Source organism: Hibiscus syriacus, unplaced genomic scaffold, assembly GCF_006381635.1.
Source record: "Hibiscus syriacus cultivar Baekdansim isolate YM2019G1 unplaced genomic scaffold, ASM638163v2 tig00111723_pilon, whole genome shotgun sequence".
Classification (NCBI taxonomy): Eukaryota; Viridiplantae; Streptophyta; class Magnoliopsida; order Malvales; family Malvaceae; genus Hibiscus; species Hibiscus syriacus.
In genome coordinates, this window is record NW_024063165.1 from 534,230 (window position 1) to 553,139 (window position 18,910).

Consider the following 18,910-nt stretch of genomic DNA (forward strand, 5'->3'; position numbering starts at 1 on the left):
AGCATTCAGATGGTGGATCATTTCCATGGAGGCACCGTCTAAGGCGACAAACATCTCCTGATAATCATCCATGACTTTGATTGTGCCTTTATTGTGCTCGGTTTCTTGTTTGCATGTGGAAGTTTTAATATTAAGGGTCATTCCATATTAATCTACATGTCATTTACTTGTTTGCTTTAGTTTCTTTCTCGATATAGCTAATAGTTATATGGACTTACTTCGTTTTTGGTGTTTTAGGTTGGACAAGGAGAGGAATAGATAAATTCCACTGCTCCATTGTCTCTGTATGTGTTGCGATTGGCAATGGATGGTTCAAGTTTCAGATGCCCAAAAATCTTTAGGGTCATCCCAAGAGAGTGTTAAAGGAGACAAATAAATTCAAATAGCCCAGAAAGTTGCGGGTTTGAGCTTGTCAATTTTAGTGAACTATTTATGATATTCTGGTTTTGTACCAAACGAAAACTATAGACCTGAAAGTATTGAACCAACTCTTTATCGTATAGCGGTAAAACTTAACGTTTCTTATGCATCGATTTTGTTCGAAGAAATTCCTGTAAGAAATTAAATAACTAAGAAGGTTAAAAAATGGTCCCAAAGAAACTTCATGTAGTGGGCAAAGGCGCTGCTATAGTTTTTGGAGGATTTCTGACTCTGAATCTTGCTGCTACTGTTGCCATTGGTGCATTTCGCTCTGTAGCTGAAAGGAAACGGGTAAAGACAATTCGTCAATCCCCACTCTTTTCTTGTTTTCTATTCTTTTCTAATGTTTTGAGAGTGTGAACATTTTCAATTTCTCTCTCTGGGTTTTGTAGGAAAAAATTGCCTTGCCTTGTGGGATTTGTAAAGGGAAATGATTTTACTTATTCAAGCTATGCAATGGAAATGCTACAATAAAGTGGTCACCTTTGTATGATCCTATTCATATTAACCCTTGTGTTTGCCCTACTTGTGACGGTAACAGGTTAGTCGTCTTTCTTTATTCATTTATCATTCAATATTTTCTTCTTATAGAGATTTTTCTCTAGGTCTTGATGGTTTCTCTGGGATTATTATAGGGTGCAGCGCTGCCTAAACTGTCTTGGCAAAGGTTATAGTTGACTACTACTTGACTTGTAAGAGTTTTAATTGTGAATTTGTGATTACTTTATGCTTTTCTATCCCATTTTGTAAGTGAATTTTGTGAACACTTTATGCTTCCGTATCCCATTTTGTAAGTGAAAGTCTGACTGCTTTTTCAATGAATTGCTAAATAATTATCTTTGTGAAGTTGTTTCAATTTGGAGCACTTAAAATATGGATCACACTTTAGCATTATAATTGAGGATGTTGATGATGTGGCTATATTTTTATTTAAGTTGAAACCACTTAAGTTATTGATGAAGTATTGTTGGTGTAATAATCATGATCAGAGTATTGTTGTTGAAACTTTTAAGATGGGGTAGATTTATTTGCAGTGCTATGGATTTTTTTTTTTTGCATTACTAACAGAAAAATCCCTAGGGTTGTTGGCACGCAGCATCATCCCAATTTCTTTAGGGTGGAGCATCGTAGAATGTGGTTATGGATATGGTTGTGTCGGAGCTCGTTTGTTGGTTTTTTTGTTCTATTCTTTTATTTGAACACCTCTAGTTATTCCAAGAACTCTGCTAATCTTTTAGTCATAACCTCTTACTGAGTGATTTCATTGGAGTTTCTTGTCCACCAATCCATTTTCTCTCATTATATAACCTTGTTATTCACAATATTTCAAATCAATTTTATGCGAAAATGAAGATATCTAATTATAAATGTGCCCTTGCTTCATGAGTAACGAAATTTAGAACACCTTGAATATCCAATCTCTTTTAGCTTGGCTATCTTCTCTCATGAACTTTGTGGTACTGAAAATATATGAAGTTAGACATTGAATCCTTCTATAGTCATTTTATTTCTTTCCGTGGGTGATTGATACTCAGAATTTTGATAATCTGCTTTATGTGATTGTGTCTCCAACAATATCAGTGCAATTAATTGTTGATGTTTACTGAATATTACTGTAGAATTACAAGTTCTGCAAGCTGCTATCTGTCAACCTTTGTTTGCACTTTGCAAGAAGTTTGGCCAACTTAGTGTGATTTACTGCACAATTGAGTCCTCAAATCCTTTTTTCACATGGGAAAGGCAAGTGAATCGGTGCTCAGAAATCCATTTTTTCCCTAGAAATATTTAGATAAATTTCTTGATCACATAAATTATAATTGGATACATAACTCCTTCAAATTTATTATTTCCCTCGGAGAATATATAGTGGGGAAGAATTCCACTCATTATTTGATGACGAGAAAGTAGGGTCCACTGTGTTTTCTGCATGTTTTATAATATCAGCTTAGTTCGATCTAGCATGTTTGTGTGTTTTGTCATGTGATGGTTCATTAATAATTCATATTGTATTAATTTGATGCTTCATAGCTTTTCCTTTGGCCTTTGAGCCCGTTTTAAATGATCAAAATTTTGTTTAAAAAACTCTGGTATATTTGTGGCTCAGGTTTAAGGGTGTTGGTTGGCTGCTAAGCTTCTAAGGCTCTTCTAGGCATATTTGTGGGTAGATTTATGGTTGTTGGTTCTGTTTAGTGTATATTTAAGATGGAAATAACAATAAATGCATAAAATAAGGAAAATAATAAAAAATATTAAGATTTTAACAGTAAATCTATTAGTTCTAGTGTTAAAAGTTTACTTATGTGAACCAATTAAGTCTTGTTTAAATTTATGAACGTATAATAGTTCTATTAGTTCTATTTGTGTTGTTATTTAATGATATTAAATATTATGATCTTTAAATATTTATAATATGATTATAATATTATTTTGAGTATAAAATATATTTTATAATTGATTTATTAGGTTTTTAGTATAAAATGTGCCTCTCTTATGAAAGTCGCACTCCTTCGCCCTAAGCCTAGGCTCTAGAGATACTTTGCGGCTTGGTGCGTCTTGTGCCTTTAAAAAACTAAGATTTCGAGACATTTGTTGTTTTCAAATCATGTTTATTTATTTATTTTGTGAAAAAGGGGTTAAGATGAGATGGTGCACGATGGCATCAGCTGTGAAGTTGTCTTCCTCATAAACATGTACCACTCTAACATCCCATGCCCTTGTAAGAATTTGATATATGCTTCGAATAACTGCATTATGAACATCATAACTTGAGCTAATAATAGCATGCAATGTTGCTTTTCTATCTGAGTCCAACACTAGTATTCGAGCACCCATATTATGTGCCTGCATAAAACCATCATATATGCCCCATAATTCCACATCAAGCTCCAAGTGGATCCCAAGGTTTCATATAAAACTTGTCAATGAACTACCATGATGGTATCCAATACACAACCTACAGTGGCGGACAGACAAAAATTTAGGGGTTACACAAAACTAAAAATAGGTGCATGGGCTTAAGGTTTGCTTTTTGGGTTTTATCTCTTTTTTTTAATTTTAAATAGGATATTAATTTTTTCTTATAATAAAGAGCAACAGTTACACACAATATTAGGGGTGACACTTGTATTAATTAAAAAAATTAGAAAAAATTAACACTAAGTAGACAATTTTGAGGCGTTGCCTGGGATACCCATGAAAACTATAAGGCCCGCCTCTGGTGGCGGATCATGCGAAAGAAATACGGCTTCATCCGTATTGATCTTGTGATATCCTCTTGGCTCCTGGAATATGTTTAAACTAGACGATCGAAAATTTAAATTGATTAATTTGAAATAAAAGAACCAAGATTCGAATCTCATTAATTTTGATTTGTTACTCAATTTATTAGTCATTTCTAAGAAACAAATGAATAATCGAATTAAACAAGATTAATATATTGAATTAAAAGGACTAAAATGAAATGAATGTGATATTTTGACCATGAAGTGTTATTACTCAAAATTTAATACTTAAAATTGAGAATTTTTTTTCACATTTTTCAATTTTTTTTAAAAGATTTTTTGTTATATTTCTCTAAAGTTTTTAAACTTAATATACATTATAATCACTTGATATATTTTTAAAATGCCATTTATATATATTTTAAAATATAGTAATATAACACATTTCACAAAAATTGAAAAATCAAATTTAATCGTTTTTTTAAATATAAAAGTAATAGGAGTAGGGATAGGCCTATGACCTAGACTTGACGGACTTTGACCCGAAAGGATCGGGTTTCTTTTTAAAAATTAAGTCCGAATTGATTTAAGTCTACTTATATTTATATAAACTTCGGGTTTGTATGCGTGAAAACTGAAAACTAAATCATTTATCCAACCCCTAATTAGATTTTAATTTCATTCCAAATCAGTAGGTTCTTTAATTATTATTCATTAAAATTAGTATGTTTTAATTTATACTTTAAATTGATTTAAAATAAAAAATTATCGAATAATTTATAGCTAGTAAAAATCTAATATATATTCAGATTCAATAAACCATGAAATCATTCCATTAATGGTGAAAGAAATAAGTCAGTAGACGGAAAGGTTCTTTAAGTTATAATAATTTTATTTTATTCGATACATATCTATTTTCATTTTGATATTTCAGGAACACCAATTTGAAATTTAAACGTAATTGTTGTGTCTATGGCTTTAAGTAACTGTAATACCATATCCATACATTTTTTTTTATTAATTTATTAAAACATTGGCTCTCCCTTTATATAAGTAAAAGCATAAAACAAAAAAAAAGGGGGGGGAGTGCTAAATTAAAGAAAGCCTTTGTTATGTGCAGTTCACTTTTAATTTGTCAGTTTACAAATCACAGGTCCATATTATTTCGTTAAAATAGCCTTATTGACATCTTTATTGTAGTACTATAATGTACAAACATCTTTCTTGTATGATGATAATTTTTCTATAATTCTTTTAGCAGAAACAAAATTGAAATAAAATAAAATTGTTATTCTGCTATTGTTACCCTGTAAGATTTAATACAACCATTGATGTTTTGTTTGTTGGAACCGCAAGCTAAGTATATGGTTCGTCAAATGTTTGTTCGGGAAGACAATATGAATCGACATTTGGCATTTAACATCACATAAATTATTGTGACTATTGAATATTATCTTTTGACGACTTTAACGTTATTTATATAGAAAAATTTCTATTTTGGTGAGAATTCTATTTCATCAACATCTCATACATTTATCTCTCCACAATTACCAGCTGAGGAAAGTTCTTCAGCAAGTTCCGTGGGATTTACAAGTCGTACGTTAAGTCAACCTAATGTTGTGATTGAAAATAATGAGTCAAGTGAAAGCAACTTATCAAAATTAAATTATGTGGTATGAGAGCACTATAAAAAAAAAGATCAACAATGAGTGGAAGGCGATATGTAATAATTGTAGAAAGAAGCTCAGTGGTGAATCTAAGAATGGAACAAGTCACTTGCGTTATTATTTAAAAAGGTACAACAAGCGAGCTCAAGTGGACATTCGAAATCGAATCCTAGTAGCTAATCAAAAGAAGTCGGATGAAAAATTAACAATAAAGGCTTTCTCATTCAATCTAAATGTTGCAAGGAAAACACTTTTCGAAGATAATAGTCATGCATGAATATCCTTTATCGATGGTGGATCATTAACAGTTCAAAAAGTATTGTTCTAATCTGCAACCTACATTTGAAATGTCTTCTCACAAGACTATAAAGTTTGTTATTTTAGGTATGTTAGAAGAGGTAAAGGTAAAGTTATTGTCCAAGTATGAGGCTAATGATGGAAGAATTTCCATAACAATTGATATGTGTATTTCAAATCACCAAAATAAAGGATAAATAGTTGTTATTGCTCATTACATTGATAACTTTTGGAGTTTATAAAAGCGCATCAAAAAGGTACATTTTTAAATATATATTTATAAATTATTTATGTTTGAATATGTATAAAAACTTATGCATTTTAATTATTGTTTAATCAGATTTAAATATGTGTCAGCCCCACATACCACTAATATTATTGCTTCTAGTTTGATGAAATGTTTTTGAGATTGGAATATTGATAGGAAACTTGCATCTGTTACAGTTGACAAATATAGTGTGAATGATGTCATTAGGTTATTAATTGATAGATTGAGAGGTGATACATTGTTACTTAATGTAACTTTTTTTCACATGTGTTGTTGTGCACACGTATTGCATTTAATTGTTAAAGTTGGATTAAGTGTTATTGTAGATGATATAGAAAGAATCCATAATAGTGTTATTTTTTGGAGTACTACTCAAAAAAGGTGGGAAAGATTTGAAGAGGTGGCAAGTTAAATAAGTATTTCAGCTGCAAAACAATTGTGTGCTAATGTTAGAACTCGATAAAATTCCACCTTTTTGATACTCCAAAGAGCTTTATCTTAGAAGGATGTTTTTCCTCATTGTGTGCAGTTGCATCATGACTCTTTGTACAAGTACTTGCCAACCGATGATGATTGGGCTTTTGCATTGGTGATTTGTAATAACTTAAGTTATTTTATGAGATCACCGAAGGTTTTTCAGGTAAAAAATATACGACATCAAACTTTGTTTTCCAAATACTTTTAGGATTAGGGTGGCATTGAATGAATGGGTTACACATAGTACTATCACTATTTCAAGAATGATAAAATGCTTGTTGGAAAAAATTGAGAAATATTGAAGTGATATGAGTGGTATCATGGGTGTTGCCACACTTTTAGATCCAAGGTACAAAATAACCTTTTCGGAGTATTACTTTGAAAATATTTATGAGATTATTGTTGAATATGAAATTGAGAGAATTGTGCAACTTTGTAGGGATTTAGTTACTGATTATCAAGAAAGAATTATATCCTCAAAGAACGAACCTCAATGCTTCAACAATGCATCTCTAGATAGTGTTGAAGTTGATTTGGGAAGTCCAAATGATTTTGATGCTTATGTTTCAAGGAAGAAACAAAAGAAATTAAAAGTTAAATCTAAGTTAAATCGTTACATGGAAGTGGATGTTATTCGTAGGACGTCAAGCTTTAATATATTGACTTGGTGGAAGACAATTGGACCACAATTTCCTATATTGCAAGCTATTGCTAGAGATGTTTATGTTATTCTAGTTTCTACTGTTACTTCAGAGTCTACTCTTAGTACTGGAGGGAAATTGGTGAATTCACAACGTAATAGACTTTATCCGTTAACCGTAAAAGATTTAACATTTTGTCAAAATTGGTTATGGGCTAAAAAGATACACACATACTTATCGTGTAATTTTAATTTTTTTTGTTTTTGTTTCTCGATAGATTTCATTTTCATATATTTTATTTTAGAATCAAATTCAAATGAAGCAAATTTTTATGAAGATGATGAGATCGAACAAGATGAGATAACGATAACTCATATTTTCCTATTATATTACTTTTATTATTATCTTGTTTTTATATATTGATTTATAAATTTATTTTATAGGATTTGAGTGGTTAGAAAAGATTGAAAAATATGAAGTCGGTGATAATGGAAGATATTTTCATCGGATGTTTATGTTTATGTGTTGAGTTAATTGATCGACGAAATAGCCAAGAGGGGGTGTGAATTGGCAATTAAAATTTTTGTGGACGCTTTTGCATAAAATAGAAAAGATATGCACAATGATTTAGAGTGGTTTGACTTTCTCAACCAAAGTTTACGTCCACTATCTTAGCTATCCACACTAAGGATTTTCCACAAATTCACTAATTTGTCTTTCTTTTGAGAACAAAGAGTAACCTTACAATTCCCTCAAGAATTATACCCTAAATTCATGAGAACACTCTCTCCCAAAGAGAAAAATACAAATCTCGCAAACTTACAGAAAAACCTCACAAGGTAAATTGTTTGCACAATTCTAGAACAAAGAAACAACACTCAAGAATGAATACAATTGAGCACAAATGATGTTCTTGAAAGCAAAATGAATATTGAATGGAAATAGGCTTGAAAATGCTCAAACAATAAGATTAAAGCTTTCTCTTTGATTTTCTCTCAATTCTTGTTTCTTGTTATTCATCAACGGCTCCTTAGCTTGTTTAAATACATCTTGGATTGATTATGAACGTTGGGGATCATTGGTTAAGTCAATAGAGCTGTTATGGTGTAATTATCATTTAAAAAATTGTTGGGAGATAGATGTATCGGTACACTCTCAAGGGTGTATCGGTATGCTGCGTGTAAAATTTAAATATTTTGACCGTTATATGACCGAGTGTATCGGTACACTAATTACATTTAATGTTTCAATGGAGCCATGAGTGTATCGGTACACTGGGGAGTGTATCGGTACACTGGGGAGTGTATCGGTACACTGGGGAGTGTATCGGTTCCGAAATTACACTCGAAGTAGGGAGTGTATCGGTACATACCATAGTGTATCGGTACATCCCTTTGTAAAAATATTTTTTGGCCTGATTATTGTTCGAAATACTTTGTAAAATTTTTTAAAAAATATTTTAAGTATAAAATACAATTTTAGACTTTAGTAAGGATTGAAATTGACCTTTGAAAAACTTGGAGTAATATTTTGATATTCGAATAATTTAATTGAATATACTTTAAAAATGATTATAAAATCTTAAAATTCAATAACACTTAATTTGTTATATCGAAGCATCAAAATGTTTTCAACAATCTCCCCCTTTTTGATATAATAAAACATTTTAGTAATTTTAAGATTTTTCTTTGAAAATCATTTTGAACTCAATTTTGAAAAGTACTCCCCTTACTTCCCCCTTAATATATTCTTCCCCTTTTTGTTAAATCAAAAAGACTCTATAAAAGATTTTTAAACAAGATATACTCTCCCTTTTAGAAAAATAACCAATTGATTTAAAAAAAAAAGTTAAGCTTAAGCTGCTAAGATCACAATCAAGAAAAAGATTAGCCATTAGTCCAAAATCAATATTCATAAACAATGTGTAATGGTAATTGGTCATAATCTAACTAAAATTTAAATGATGCAAAGATTAATAAATATATAAATTAAGTTCAAATTAATCAAACTAAATTAAAACAATCAAAACCAAATATATTTATATAAACATTCAAGTTCAAACATCCATAACATCCAAAACATATTAATCCAAACATCCAAAATGTTTTAACAATTAAGTTCCAAATCAACATAAGAAAACAAAGCAAGGGTAGGTCTAATCATCCATCGGTGGATCGGGAGGAGGAAAATGAGCTCGAAGAGCAGCCATCTCGAGTGTGAGTGCATTGATTCGTTTGTTTGTTGTTTCGTTGTTCACTCGCATCTCCCGTAGAATCTCCAATTGTTGAGCCCCCATAGCGGTCAAATGGAACTCTATGGATGTAAACCTTAAGTCGAATGTCTCCATAAACGATTGAAAGTATGGAGGTATTGGACTCTCTTGTTGTGCAGGCTCGTCCTCGGGTACGTGATCGTCGATATCACGCATAAGTTGTTCAAGCTTTGGATCATCGTTCACAGCCAATGCCAGAGGAGCTCGTGAAGAGCTAGCACCTGGTGTTTTCTTGGTGGATCGAACCCATTGATCCTTTTCCCCGGACCATCCCGATTTCTTCAAGGTTGTGAAATTTATTTGGTTCTTAAGGGGGATGGCTACATCAAGCGAGACCCTAAGTCCAAATTTGATAAACAAATTACTAAGAAGATAACCGTAAACTAAGGTTTTTACATAATTGGAGGGAACTTTGTTCACAGTTTCTATAAGCTCAGCGAAAATGATTTGTGGCAAATTTATTTTCTTTTTCTTTTGGATATAATGTATCCACCATAAATCTAGAGCTCTAAGGGTGGAGTATCTACCTTCGGATGGTCTAAACCACCAAGAGATGATTAAATGAAGAAAATTCTCGTGATGAGTCTTTAAGGTACTCGCACTCTCATTAGCCCTATAATTTGTAGCCACAATTTTTTTCATTATCTAAACCCTCGGTATCTAAACCAAAGCTGTTATCGATTGTGTCGAAGTCAATATAAAGTAATTGGCCTAAAAGATAAGATCGAATCCCTATGGTTTCAGTTTGACGCTCGTTTTAGACACACACCACATTGGAATAGAAAATGCGGAGTAGTTGGTGATAAACGATGGGTTTGAGATGAAAGAGTTTTTCAAATTTCCAAGATCGAAGGGTAGGAAGATATTTGAATTTCATATCGACCATGGCTTCGATTGAGGGGATATGTTCTTCCCAGATTTTATATGACTAAAATAAATTACAATACCTATGGTAGAGATTTTCTCTACGATCAGGTTGGTTAAAACATAAGTTTAGAATGATCATATCTGGTTCATTTGGTTTTGATTTGGATTGGGAGGTGGAATATGAGGTCGGTTTTGTGGTTGGTTTGACCGACTAGAAGATGACTTAGGGCGTTTGACATTATTAGAATCAGAATGGATTAAGGTTACTTGCAATTTGAAAAACACATGTATGCAATGCAATCAATCCCAAAACTCAATAATAGTCCTCAATATTCAAGGTTCTCTAAAATTAATCCCAATGGGCAATTTTTGAAATCTATTTTGAAAATAATGCTTGAAAAAATATAATTCATATAGTTTTCATGAAAACAACATAATTAAATAAAAAAACAATTTTAAAATCAAAATAATTTTTTTTATATTTCGAAATTTTTAAAAAAATTGAAAAATAGTGTTGTTTTGTTGTTGAAGAAATTAGTTTAAGATTATAGTTCTAGACTACAATCTAACAAATGCTCGATATATAATTCAACCTAGAACTAATTAAAACTAGTCCTAAGTTCAAAAATTAATAAAATAGTGTTTTAGAAAAATTACCTTGAAAATTTAGGATTGAGTTAGAATGTAGTGATATTTGCATGATTTTGTTGATGCAAGGAGGATTGAGAGTTGAAAAATGAATGAATTCCGATTTGAAATGTTGGATTTGAGCAAGATTGAAGAGTATGGTGAGAGAGAGGGATGACATCATGAGGAGTGTTTTACTTTAGGTTTTGAGAGAATGAAGAATTTTAGGGATTTAATACCCAAAACCCGATGGGTGTATTGGTACACTCTTGAGTGCATCGATACACATTCAAGGAATGCATCGGTACACTTTGATGGTGTATCGATGCACTTTGCACAAAGATGTCAAAAATATATTTTAAACACTTATAATGCTAAATTAATTTGCTCTAGTGGTATTGGAAACTCATATATCGAAAATTAATTAATCAAATATTTCTTAGATGTGATTAATCAAAAATTAATTAATTAGTCAAAAAGCTAGAGTCTCTAGGATACCAAAGTCCTAAACTATGAGTGTCCTTAAGGTATCTAAAGATCCTCTTAATGGCTTTTAGATGTGATTCTTAGGACATGATTGAAATCTAGCACATAAGCAAACACTAAACATAATGTACGGTCTACTTGCGGTTAGATAAAGCAAAGAGCCAATCATAGACCTATATAATTTAACATCTACACATTTACCTCCTTCATCTTTGTCAATCTTTGTAGATGAGTTCATTGGAGTGCTTGGGGTTTCCATCTTCCAATCCAAACTTTTTGAGCATATCCTTGACATATTTTGCTTGATTGATAAAATTGCCATCTTTTCTTTGCTTGATTTGGAGTCCTACGAAAAATGAGAGCTCCCCCATCATGCTCATCCCGAATTCACTCTGCATTAGCTTAGAAAATTCTTAGCAAAGAGCATCATTAGTAGAACCAAATATTATATCATCAACATAAATTTGAACTACTAATAAATCTTTACCTTTTCTCTTTAAAAACAATGTAGTGTCAACCATCCCTTTTGAAAAACCTTTTTCGATTAAAAAGTTTGACAATCTTTCATACCAAGCTCTAGGAGCTTGTTTAATCCATATAAAGCTTTTGTCAATTTAAAAACATGATTTGGAAATTTTGAATCTTCAAAACCAGGAGGTTGTTCCACATACACTTCTTTTATAAAACCATTTAAAAATGAACTTTTAACATCCACTTGATATAATTTAAATTCATTAAAACATGAAAATGATAATAACATTCTAATTGCTTCCATCCTAGCTATGGGAGCGTATGTTTCATCAAAATCTATTCCTTCTTATTGAGTATACCCTTGAGCAACAAGTCTAGCCTTGTTTCTCACTATATTACCACTTTCATCGAGCTTATTCCTAAATACCCATCTAGTACCTACAATAGATTTATTACTAGACCTTTCAACTAATGTTCATACTTTACTTCTCTCAAATTGATTTAACTCTTCTTGTATAGCCATAATCCAATTTTCATCAGTTAATGCTTCTTGGATATTTTTAGGCTCTATGAATGAGATAAATGCAACATAATTACATATATTTCTAAACGAAGATCGAGTTGTTACCCCTTTGGATGGATCACCTATAATTTCACCATCCTTGACATAGTTGTACTCTTTTGGGTAAGTGACTTCCCTTTCTTCAATGGTTGGATTCTCAAGAGCATCATGAGTTTCCTCATCTTTTACTTATTCCTTTGATGATGGTTCTCCAATGTCATGTCTAACGTCATGTGTGTTTACAATACCTACATCATCATCAACACAAGAATCCTTCCTCAGAACGGGATTATCATCGAAAACAACATGTATAGACTCTTCTACCACTAAAGTTCTTTTATTAAATACCCGATAAGCTTTAGAATTTAACGAATAACCCATAATAATTCCTTCATCACTTTTCGCATCAAATTTGCCAAGATTATCTTTACCGTTATTTAAAACAAAACATTTACATCAAAAATGATGAAAATAATTAATGTTAGGCTTTTTATTTTTGAAAAGTTCATATGGAGTTTTCTTTAAAATAGGCCTAATCATTACTCGATTTATAACATAACAAGCGGTATTTCTGACTTCTGCCCAAAAATGTTTTGGCAAATTGTTATCACAAAACATGGTTCTAACCATTTCATCTAAAGTTTGATTTTCCTCTCAACAACTCCATTTTGTTGAGAGGTTCTAGGTGCTGAAAAATTACGGTTGATCCCATTTGAATTTCAAAAATTAGTAAATCCAAGATTTTCAAATTCAGTACCATGATCACTCCAAACACTAGTTATGTAGTAACCTTTTTCGTTTTAGATTACTTTTGAAAACGTGATGAATTTTTCTAATGCTTCATCTTTAGTACTTAAAAATAGAACCCAAGTATATCTAGAATAGTCATCTACCAATACAAAGCATTATTGTTTTCTACCCAAGCTAGTAGTCCTAATTTGTCCAAAAAGATCTATATGGATCAATTGAAATACTCTACTAGTTGATACATCATTAATGGATTTAAAATAGGCTCTTTTGTGTTTTCCTTTAGCACATGCATCACAGATTTTATTATTATCAAATTTTAGTTTTGGCAATCCTCTTACTAAGTCTTCTTGAATAAGTCTTTGTAAAGCACTCATGCTAGTATGTCTTAGTCTCCTCTGTCATAACCAACTATCATGTTCATCCTTAGAAACTAGGTACAAGTTACTCATATTAATAGAATCTAAATGCACGATGTATATGTTTCCTATTCTATTACCAACAAGCATAATCCAATTAGATGCAATACCAACAATTTTACAACCATTTGTTTCAAATAAGACATTGTATCCTTTATTGCATAATTGACCAATACTCAATAGATTATGCTTTAACCCATTTACATATTAATACTTTTTCTATTTGTATGGAAAATATATTACCTATAGTACCTATGCCTTCAATGTAACCTTTTGAGTTATCACCAAAGGTTACCACTCCTCCATTTTTGTCTTTAAGCTCTATAAACCAGCTTTTGTATCCGATCAAGTGTCTCGAGCATCCACTATCAAGGAACCACGAATTTGAGCTTGTATTTTGTACCTTGTAGCAATGCTCCTTCTCCTATAAACATAGATTAATTTTTGAATTTTGGTACCCAAATTATTTTAGGTCCATATTCATTAGTCCCTAAAATCCTAGTCCCCTTGGGTATCTATTTGTGTAGGATATCCTTATCTTTAGTAGTAATGAGTTCTTTAGGAACACATATACGTCTAATGATTTTACCATTAGAGGTTCTTTGGGGACGCCTATGATTGTAGTTTTTAAAGCTTTTTCTAATATAGTTGGATTTTGAATTTTCACATTTTGAAAACTTTTTGATCCAACTTTATCAAAAGAAGCTTTAAGATCATCAATTTCTTTTTTATGATTATCGTTGACTCTTGAAAGTAAATTCTGCAAATCAGAATTTTTCTTTTCAAACTCATCTAGTTTGATTTACAAATCTTTAATTTTACTTTCAAGATCTTTGTTGGTCTTGGATATGATATTATTATCATTTTTCAATTTTGAAATATCTTTCTTATATTTTGAAAATAATTTCTCATAATCCGAGGCCAACCTAGTATATTCCTCTACTAACTCATCAAAATAATAATCTTCAAAATCGGATGAGTTAGAGGTTACTTGAGAGTTTTCCCCGATGGCCATCAAGCACAAGTTTGCTACTTCTTGTTCCTCTTCATCGGATTGTTCATCATCGCTCCATGTAGCCACGTGTTCCTTGTGTTTTTTCTTTGATTGACCCTTCTTCTTTAATTATGGGCAATCGTATTTGACATGGCCCAGTTTTTTACATTCGTAGCAAATGATAGGGTCCTTCTCCTTCGATTCAGTTTTGAAGCCTTCATTTCTTTTGAACTTTCTTCCTCAGTTGGGCTTCATTTTTTTACTGAACCGTTTGGCAAATAATGTCATTTCTTCATCATAGTCATCTTCTTCCGAATCACTCTCATCTTTTATGGATTTGAGAGCAACTCCAACATTCTTATTTTTCTCCGTCTCCTTCTTTGTCTCGTCATTCTTCTCGAGGTCTTCCTCATCTTTAATCATCATTTCATGCATGAGGAGAGAACTAATTAACTCATCGAGAGTTAAAGATTTTAAGTTCTTAGCCTCGATGATCGTCGTCTTCTTTGATTGCCAAGCTTTTGGAAGACAGTAAACTATCTTCCTTACAAGCTTCTCGTTTGGAATGATCTAACCATATGCCTTGAGACCATTGACAATCGTTGAAAATCTATCCGTCATAGCTTTGATATCTTCACCTGGTTTCATCCTGAAAATTTCATAACTATGAGTTAGAAGACTAATTTTAGATTCTTTTACCTCGTTTGTGCCTTCATGAGTGACTTCTAATTTATCCCATATTTCTTTGGCAGTTATAAAAGATGAAACTCTCCCGTATTCATCTAGTCCAAGATCACAAAATAGAATATGGATAACCTTTGAGTTGAGCTGGAACATTATTGTCTCTTCTTCATTCCACAAATTTGGATGTGTGGAAGGTTCGAAGTATCATTTCACCACGCTTTTCCATGATCCCATGTCACTTGCTTGAATGAAGTACATCATCTTATTATTCCAATAAGCATAATTAGCTCCATTGAAGAAAGGAGGCTTGTTGACAGGCTGAGAATCGAGAACGAAGTCGAAGTTTGATGTAGAGGTCATTAATAACTTAAATATCTATATAACTCTTCCCGAATCGACTCAAGAGGTGGTTAAATTTTCAAATGAGTGAGGCTCTGATACCAATTGTTGAGTTAATTGATCGATGAAATAGCCAACAGGGGTGAATTGGCAATTAAAATTTTTATGGAAGCTTTTACAGAAAATAGAAAAGATATGCACAACGATTTAGAGTGGTTCGACTTTCTCAACCAAAGTCTACGTCCACTACCTTAGCTATCCACACTAAGGATTTTCCACAAATTCGATAATTTGTCTTTCTTTTGAGGACAAAGAGTAACCTTACAATTCTCTCAAGAATTATACCCCAAATTCTTGAGAACACTCTCTCCTAAAGAGGAAAATACAAATCTCGCAAACTTACAGATAACCTCACAAGGTAAATTGTTTGCATAATTCTAGAACAAAGAAACAACACTCAAGAATGAGTACAATTGAGCACAAATGGTGTTCTTGAAAGAAAAATGAATATTGAATGGAAATAGGCTTGAAAATGCTCAAACAATAAGTTTAAAGCTTTCTTTTTGATTCTCTCTCAATTCTTGTTTCTTGTTATTAATCAATGGCTCCTCAGCTTGTTTAAATACACATTGGATTGATTCTGAATATTGGGGATCATTGGTGAAGTCAATAGAGCTGTTATGGTATAATTATCATTTAAAAAATCTATTGGGAGCGTAGATGTATCGGTACACTCTCAAGGGTGTATCGGTACACTACGTGTAAAATTCAAATATTTCGACTGTTATATGACGGAGTGTGTCAGTACATACCAGGTGTATCGGTACACTAATTACATTCGATGTTTCAACAGAGCCAGAAGTGTATCGGTACACTGGGCAGTGTATCAGTTTCGAAATTACACTCGAAGTAGGGAGTATATCGGTACATACCAGAGTGTATCGATACATCCCTTTGTAAAAATAATTTTTAACCCGATTATGGTTCGAAATACTTTGTAAAAATTGCTTCAAAAATATTTTAAGTTTAAAGTACAATTTTACACTTTAGTAATGATTGAATTGACCTTTGAAAAACTTGGAGTAATATTTGATATTCGAATAATTTAATCAAATATACTTTAAAAATAATTATAAAATCTTAAAATTCAATAACACTTAATTTGTTATATCGAAACATCAAAATGTTTTTAACATTATGTTTATGTGTCGTTTTATAAGATATTTGTAATGATTGCAAGTTAATTGTTTGGATGTATAACAATATAAGTAGGTGTTGCAGGCTACACCTATATTACGAGAAATTCTTACAAAAGTTTCCTATAGCTTAATTAGAATTAGGTTAAAATATTTTTTCTCCTTAATTTATTTTTGGCTTAAGTATACAAAAGGTGTTCAACCTATGTCCATTTTTATAGTTTAGTGCCTAACGTTTCATTCTATTACTCAAAATGGGTCAAGCCGTGAGGGATCGTTAAGTTTGGTTGTTAACCCATTAAAAATGCCACTTGACATATTTTTTAATATTAAATAATGATTTCTGAAAAATAAGAATTTAATTAAAATAGATTAACTGAAAAATTAAACCTTTTAACTTTTTACCCATTAACCCTAAATTAGTTTCCCTCTCTTCCCCTTCACTCACTTCCCATTCCTTCTGGATAATATGAAATTATGCATGGAACCCTAATATTTCCCATTTTTCGTTACAATCGAGGAATACGAAATCTGTTACTACCCAAAGTGAACAAAAAAATCAATTTATTTTTGTTTTTCATTCAAACCCATTAGATTTAAGGAACAAGAACTGTCGAAGAAGTGAAAGTGTTGGTCAAGGTCAAGTTCAAAGGTAAGCCTGAAAAAAGGTTTATGTAATGGTAAGTATATTTTTTTATTTTTTGGATTTTAATACTAAGTAAATTATTTTGATTTTGTCAGTGTGACTTTTTAAGGATACATAAAGTTGAAGCACTTTTTGTAACACCCCAATTTAGGGGCTAAATTTAAGTAATTTTAAAGTATTGGATTTAATTGGTATTTTAGAAGAAATTGAGGATTAAATTGTAAAATTTCAAAGTTGACAGACCATTTTAAGAAGTGCAAGAAATTCAGTGGCTAAACTCATAGTTTATCCATTTTTCTTATATGTTGAAAATATAAACTCATTTCCCGTATGTTTCTGCAAAAAAATTTCCCAGTTTCCCTCCCCCTTTGACCTTCCTTTGAGCTCCGATCTACTCACCGTCCGGCCTCAGCTCGACGAATCGAAACCACCATCGTGTTCGTTGTCGACCGAGGAACAAAACCCCTAAAATTTTTCGTCGTAAACCGTCGTCGTTCGTCGTTTATTTCAATTGGAAGTATCATCGATTTTAACTTCATTTTAGTTGGTTTTTCATCGATTCACGTTGATCCGGCCACCCGTTTTCGACACGTCCTACACTACCGTGTTCCTTGCATCATTTCGAGTCCAACAGTGTCCTCCGTGTCTCCGTCGTCGCCGGCGCGTAGAGGGGTGAGGAAGTCAAAGTTTTTGATGTTCCGAAATCGAGCTCTCCACCGTTCAAAATTTTGAACCGAGCTTGGTAAGTATATCAAAATGCCTTAAAATAATTTTAGAAATTTTCTGGACACCGTAACATTGTTCACGCACCCCACATGCCACCCCCTGAGAGTGGGCTTCATCTGGCAGCAAAAAAAAAAAAAAGAAAAACGGTTTGACCGGTCTGACCCGACCCAACCAGGTCCGACCCGACCCGACTCGACTGACCGACCTAACTTGTTGACCAGTGTTGACCGTTGACCGGCGTTGACCACCGTTGACCAAAACTTTCACCGGCGTTAACCGGGAATTGAACGACCGTTGAATTTTTTCGGGTATACCTATTCTGATGTTTTTCAATGTCTTGAATTTGTTTTTGGGGTATGTTTTGCCAAATTCGAACCCGATAAGCTATTTTCACTGATTTATCATCTGATTCGATCCGTTTTTTCAGAATTAAGCCCCGTTTTTTATGAATTTTTTATTGTTATTATTTGATGAATTATTGGAAGATCGAGGGCGTTCGAATGAAATTTTATGGTCGATCAGTATGGCACGAAAATCAAGGTAATACATTATTGCCTATTTATGCATTAATGAACATGTTGATAATGGAAAAATCCATGGGTGTATATGATTGGATTATTATACCTGTTAGATTATGGATAGACTCGAACCGAATACGTTTTAAGCGATGAATTATGAGAATACTTCGATTAGGTAAAATTACAAAAATACCCTTATATTGTAATAAGGACAAAAATTGACTCTGAAAGTTTGATAAGAAATTTTAAAGACATATTGATTTGATGAAACTAATGATGTGTACAAAAAATACTGGTTTTTCTTAGGAAATCTGGATAACCGATTTCTAAATCCAAGATGGCTTGTACAAGATACTAGAAGTTTT

At 32.2% G+C, this 18,910-nt stretch overlaps 1 long non-coding RNA gene across 1 annotated transcript; it reads left to right on the forward strand.

The window, feature by feature from the left end:
- The first annotated feature begins 486 nt into the window (after positions 1 to 486).
- Positions 487 to 1,176, forward strand: LOC120168871. Its single transcript, XR_005520611.1, has 3 exons — positions 487 to 711; positions 813 to 961; positions 1,056 to 1,176. It is a non-coding gene; the product is annotated as an uncharacterized LOC120168871 (long non-coding RNA).
- The last annotated feature ends 17,734 nt before the right edge of the window (positions 1,177 to 18,910 follow it).